Source organism: Camelus ferus, chromosome 36 (assembly GCF_009834535.1).
Source record: "Camelus ferus isolate YT-003-E chromosome 36, BCGSAC_Cfer_1.0, whole genome shotgun sequence".
Classification (NCBI taxonomy): domain Eukaryota; kingdom Metazoa; phylum Chordata; class Mammalia; order Artiodactyla; family Camelidae; genus Camelus; species Camelus ferus.
Genome location: NC_045731.1, coordinates 17,576,834 through 17,582,833, shown reverse-complemented (window position 1 = coordinate 17,582,833; position 6,000 = coordinate 17,576,834). Strand labels below are relative to the sequence as shown.

The window sequence follows — 6,000 nt, the reverse complement described above, 5'->3', positions numbered from 1 at the left end:
AAGTCACCATAAAATAATGGTTATATTTCCCTGTGCTGTATGATACATCCCTGTAAACTATCCATTTTATATGTAGTACTTTTTACCTCTCAATCCCCTACACCCATCCTGCCTCCCCTCTCCTCCTTCTCTCCATTGGTAAACACCAGTCTGTTCTGTGTACCTGTGAGTCTATTTCTGTTTTGTTATAGTCATTAATTTGATTTAGTTTTTAGATATACATATAAGTTAATAGATAGAATATTTGTTTTTCTTTCTCTGACTTATTTCACTTAGCATAATAGCCTGTAGGTCCATCCATGTTATTGTAAATGGCATTATTTTATTTTTTATGGCTGAACAGTATTCCATTGTGTGTGTGTGCATGTGTATATATGTGTGTGTATATATATATATGTATACATATATATATATATATATATATATATATATATATATATATATATATATATATATATATATATAATATACCACACCTTCTTTATCTAGCCATCTGTCAGTGAACATTTGGGTTGTTTCAGTGTCTTGGCTATTGTAAATAGTGCTGCTGTGAACATTGGGGTGCATGTGTCTTTTTGAATTATATTTTTCTCCAGACTTATGCCCATAAGTGGGATTGCTGGATCACACAGAAGTCCATTTTTAGTTTTTTAAGGAACCTCTATACTGTCCTCCATAGTGGCTGCACCAATTTACATTCCCACCAACTGTGTAGGAGGGTTCCTTTTTCTCTTAAAATATCAAAAAGTCTCTTCCTTTATATACTTTCCTTACAGTTTAGGACACAATTTGGCAAAAGCCAGATAGAATTTAATAGCAGTAAATACAGTAATTTTTTAAATGGCCATGCAATATGGATAGACATGTTATTGATGAGTTTGTTCCCTATTTTTTTAGATGTAGAAATTTTTATAGCTTCACAGACATTTCAGTCTTGCAGAGAGAAAAATTTCTTTGCATTTTGCTTAACTTGTCTGGGTGGTTTTATCGAATTTGGTCCTGGCTTGCAGAGGTGAATACACATCCAAACCTGAACCATTTGAATGTCTGCAAGAATTTAAAAGTCTAGAATGTCAGACCTGGACTATAATTCTGGTAAATGACATCAGTGAGTGGGACTCAAAAAAACTCCATTTGAGTGCAAAACCTTTCATAGTCCAAAAAAGGCTTTGAAATTGTGGCAAAGCCAGAGACTTTTGTGCACCACAAATGGCCAAAAGCTCATGGGGACAACCACAGGCCTTCTGGAGTGCCAAGAGAATTCCATGTGAGGAGTCCAGCACTCACAGTAATCCAACAAGTCCCTGCCAGCCAGAGCACCTTCATTGCTACTGTGCTGTTTTGAGCAAATATCTTTTCATCAGGTTCAAATTGGTTTGTTGTTACTTTTTTGTATAAAAACAATCAAACAACTTCTTGTTCCCTTGGTGAAAGTAAAAGCCTAAACTTTTCTGATTTCTTTTGACAGAGAAAAACATGAGCCTATGAATCTAACCTCATCTGTGATGGTCTGCAGCTGGGAGCAACCAGATCAGTGAGTGTCAGTCCCTTTGCAGCCATGGGCTGGGGGCCTGCATGTTACCCGGATTGCTGGAATGGCATCTGAAATATTTCACCCCAGCCACGCTTTCTCTGTGGGCTGTGAGGGGAGTCAGGCAGAATCTGCACTGTGGAATGTATGTTTCAGATCCAAAGCTAGGAGATCTTTTTTAATAGCCAAAGAATGTAGTCATAAATATATCTATTAATGTGTTTATACAAGAACCTTTTTAAAGATTTTTTATCATAAAAATTTACCCAAAAAAATTGAAAATGTAAGAATAGTGGAATTAAAAATCATCTATACTTTAATTATCCATAAAGAATCTTAAAAATTCTAAAATTTTTTTTGCTCAAATGTAGATATTTTTCCCTTCCAAAAAGGAAAATTATTATTTCAGAATTTTTTGCTTTTTCCTTTTATTATATATTCCATATCAATAAATACAATACTTTTAAATCCTTTTTAATGGTTGTTTAACTCTACATTGAACAAATATGAATAGTCCTCTTCTAGATTTAAGAAAATTTTAAAATTGTGATTACAATACCACTGCAAAAAATATTTTAGTTTTTTTGTTTTTTTTAGTTACTAATTTGGACTAAAAATTAACAAGTTTGCTTTTCTTCATCTAAAACATTGGCAATTCTGTGAATGAAATGTAAGGATTTTAATTAATTTTTCAGTAATTTCAACAAAGAAATTATCTTTAAGGCAAAAATGTATGATGTTTACAAATCTATTTTTATTATATCTTTACTTTTACCAGTGTCCTACGTGTGTGTGTTTGCACACATGCTTTGACTACCATCAAGGTAAGAAAAATCTGTGTATTAAAAATGTAAAAATAGCTTCCTGTTTTGTGTTTTCATTCTCCCAATATAAGTTTTGGATGACAAGCTTGTATTTGTAAAAGTACACACCCTGTGGGAGATGCTGTGTACATACGCTGAGATACTGCACATAAAATTGCCTCTGAAACCCAATGATCTGGAAACCTGTTCCTCAGACTTCAATAATTTCAGCTGTTTTTTGAAAGTCCTCCAAGTGGATGAAAGTATCAACCCAGAGCAAGAGTTTTTCACTGCCCCATTTGAGAAGAGCTGCATGAATGGCTCTTATATTCAGGATAGAGACACATTCTTCAATTCAGCCACCGGAAGCTACATTGTAAGTCTAAACCAAATTTAGCTGCTGTCTTGGGGGTGATTTAGAACCTGTTGTTGAATTATCAGTGACTTAGTTTGGTTGGTTTTGTTTGGTTTTTAAAAACTGCCCCAAAATAAAGGAAAAAAGAGAAAGAAAAGAAGTATGCCTACAGATTCCTGTTAGGATAGTAAACACTGGCTGGTTAGTTACCCTGTATAAACCACACAATCTCTTTTAGAATCTTCTTAGGTTTATTTCATCCTTTCTCAGATCAAGTATCAAGTAAGGGACAATGTTAAAAAATTCAGGATTAACAGGCTTGTGAGCTCTGGGAACTGCAAGGCAGCTTTCCCTCTCCATGGTGTAAGTCAAATGGCAGAAATGAAATAAAGCACCTCATGTATCCTCTGGTGTTAACAAGAAAGAGCTAATCTTCTTGAATTTGTTTCTTCCTGGGTAAAATGAAGATAATATGTCAGAAGGCTACAAGCTCATTTAGAGCAGGAACCATGTTGTCTTGTTCACTGCTGAATCCCAGGAACAGGGAAGGCTGAGTTTAAATGAGTGAATGAATGAATGAACTGTAATTCCCCCAGAGTTACCGTGTGGGGCAGTGTGGATTAGCAGCTAAGAGCATAGACTCTAGAGGGGAGGGTACAGATCAAGTGATGGAGTGCATGGTTAGCACGCACAAGGTCCTGGGTTCAGCCCCCAGCACCTCCTCTAAAATAGATAAATTATCCTAATTACCTCCCCAACCCCCACCTGAATTACCTTATTACCTCCCCACCCCCCCACATAAAAAGAAAAGAAAAAGATAAAAGGAAGCAGCGGCGAAAAGCATAGACTCAGGCTGGAACACCTGTGCTGGTTTCTCACTGTCGACTTTGTAAAAGTCATTTAGCCTCTGTGTTTATCAAGTTCCTCATCAATAAAATGGGGATAGTAAGAGTACCCTTCTCGTAGAGTTGCTATGGGAATTAATGAATCCATTTCAATGTTAGAACAGCCCTGGCTAATAGTAAGTACTATGCATCTGTCATCTCTTTTCATAATAAATGACAGATGTTATTATCAACCAAAGAAGTATTAGTTCCTTGTAAGAGAAATGCATGTTAGACCATTTCATTTATCATTTTCTGTAATTCAGGCTTTTTCCCTCTGAAATACCATTTTCTAGCTGTTCACTATGTAGAATGTCACAGAGCAATCCAAAATTCATCTGCCTGGTTTCTTGTCATGATGGCAATACCACAGAGTGTTGACTTTTTTTAGGGACTCTGTCTGAGGTGACAGCAAATCCTCAAATTCAGGAGCACTTCTCTAACTGATAACATCTCTCATGAAATGAAGTTGTTAAAATGTGACTGCTTCAGATGGTTAATGATACCATAAATGCAAGAATATTATATCTAATCTCTTTAAATAAATTCTGTCATTGAAATAAAGGAAATACTATATTATAGAGCTCTATGGCTTTGTTATCTTTGCTATCCATTTATCTGACTCTCTAAGACCAAAGAAAGCAAAGACTGAGATTGATAATTACTACTGTGTGGTACACGTATTTGTGGATGAAGACAATACTGAAATGTACTGTGTAAGATACTAAAACGAGGACACTAAACAGCTGCTTGGTACACATGCATGAACAGAACAGGGAGCTGGGTGCAGGGAGCAGACACTGAGATTCCTGGCTCAGAGACCCAGCATAGCAATCCAGCCCGACAGTCCACATGTTTTATATTTATGCCCCAGCAAAATTAGCAGTGAGATCCTGAAATGAACTTTGGGGACTCTTGCAAACAGCTGTCATGATTACTAATGTGGGACACCAGGATTCTATAGTGTGTAGCTAGCATCTGCACACAATGAGTTCTTTTCCACTAAAGCCTCTTGTAATTGCTGGTCCCACATCCAGGCTGAGGAATCATCTCATGCGGTGTTTGGAAGGGAGGTAAGTGGAGTCAGGACCCATGCTAAGGCTGGGCGGGTGATAATCTGGTTCTAGTAAAGGAGGAAGGAAAGTAGGTCAGGTGGGAAGAAGAATGACTGGATTTAAATTTTGTTTCTTGAGTAAGCTAAATATATAACATTATGTCAAGTTTCTTGTTTACATTCCATGTGCTGTCACAGAATAACTACTGAATTGTGGAGACAAAAAAGCCTGGGTTTTAGAATTAACCCTGCCCCTAACCTGCCAGAGTCTAGGATCTTCTGGGTGTCCAAGGAGGGGGGCTAGACCATCAGGTGTCCCTCCACTGCAGCAGTTTGGGCACATGGGTGGCCTAGTTTTTTGCTATGTAAGACTGGCCTGCTTGTAGGACATTAAGCATCTGCAAGGCTCTCACCAGGTACCCACGGTGGCCCCAGGACTGTAACATCCAAGTGGTCCTTTCCATCCACGTTTGCAAATGACCCTCAAGGGGTTAGTATTAGTCCTGGGTGAGAATTATGAAAAGTTATATGGTACTTCCATCCCTTCTGGCAAGTGAGGGCCCCTTATTTACAAATGACCATGAAGTGTTAGCATCACATTTTATCAACAGAACTTGTGAACACGTGGTGACAGTGACGCTCACCTGTTTGCTTCTGCTTCCCAGTGCAACTTCAGCCTCCATCAGAGGACCTCAGCTGCCCCAGCGAACAGGGCCTTCTGTACAGGGAATGGGCTCCTCCTCGAAGCATAGACAAGACACAGCCCTTAGATCTCATCAGGTGAGCTGTTGTGGAGAGCACTCCAGTTGGAAGGGCTCAGGGTTGCCCTCATGGCATCTGAGTGTGACAGTCCTCCAAGAGTGTTAACAACCAGGAAGCTCACAGGAGCTCTGAGCTTTGTTGCCCCAAGTTTTTACTGGAGGCTTTATTGCAAAGGCATGATTGAGTCACTACAGACATGGCTAACCAAAACCCTAACTGTAACTCAGACCTTTCCTTAGCCCTAACCCTTGAGCCCCTTCCTCTCCTGGTGGTCACTCACCTGTCACACAGCTCAAAGCCCCACTCCTCTAATCACATGGTTGGTGTCTCTGGCTGGCCAGTCCCCATCCTGAGTCATCCCATGAGCACAAGCCATCCAAGGGTCCACCATGAATAACAGAGACACTCCTATCTTGGGAAATTTCAAGGCTTTAGGGGTTGCCGTCCAGGCACTGGGACCAAAGACTTACCAAATTCTTCATCAAACAGGAGTAAATGTTAGGTTTCACTTAAATTATAAAATAAGAGAGAAATTCTCACTGATTTGCTGTATCTGCTGTTCGACACCGTTTCACTACACCACGTGACTGTAATGTCACGCTCAGCATGTG

General features: G+C 38.9%; 1 pseudogene; it reads left to right on the top strand.

The window, feature by feature from the left end:
- Window positions 1-1,099: 1,099 nt before the first annotated feature.
- The window catches only part of LOC116661681, a 53,121-nt pseudogene continuing 48,220 nt past the window's right edge, over window positions 1,100-6,000 (top strand).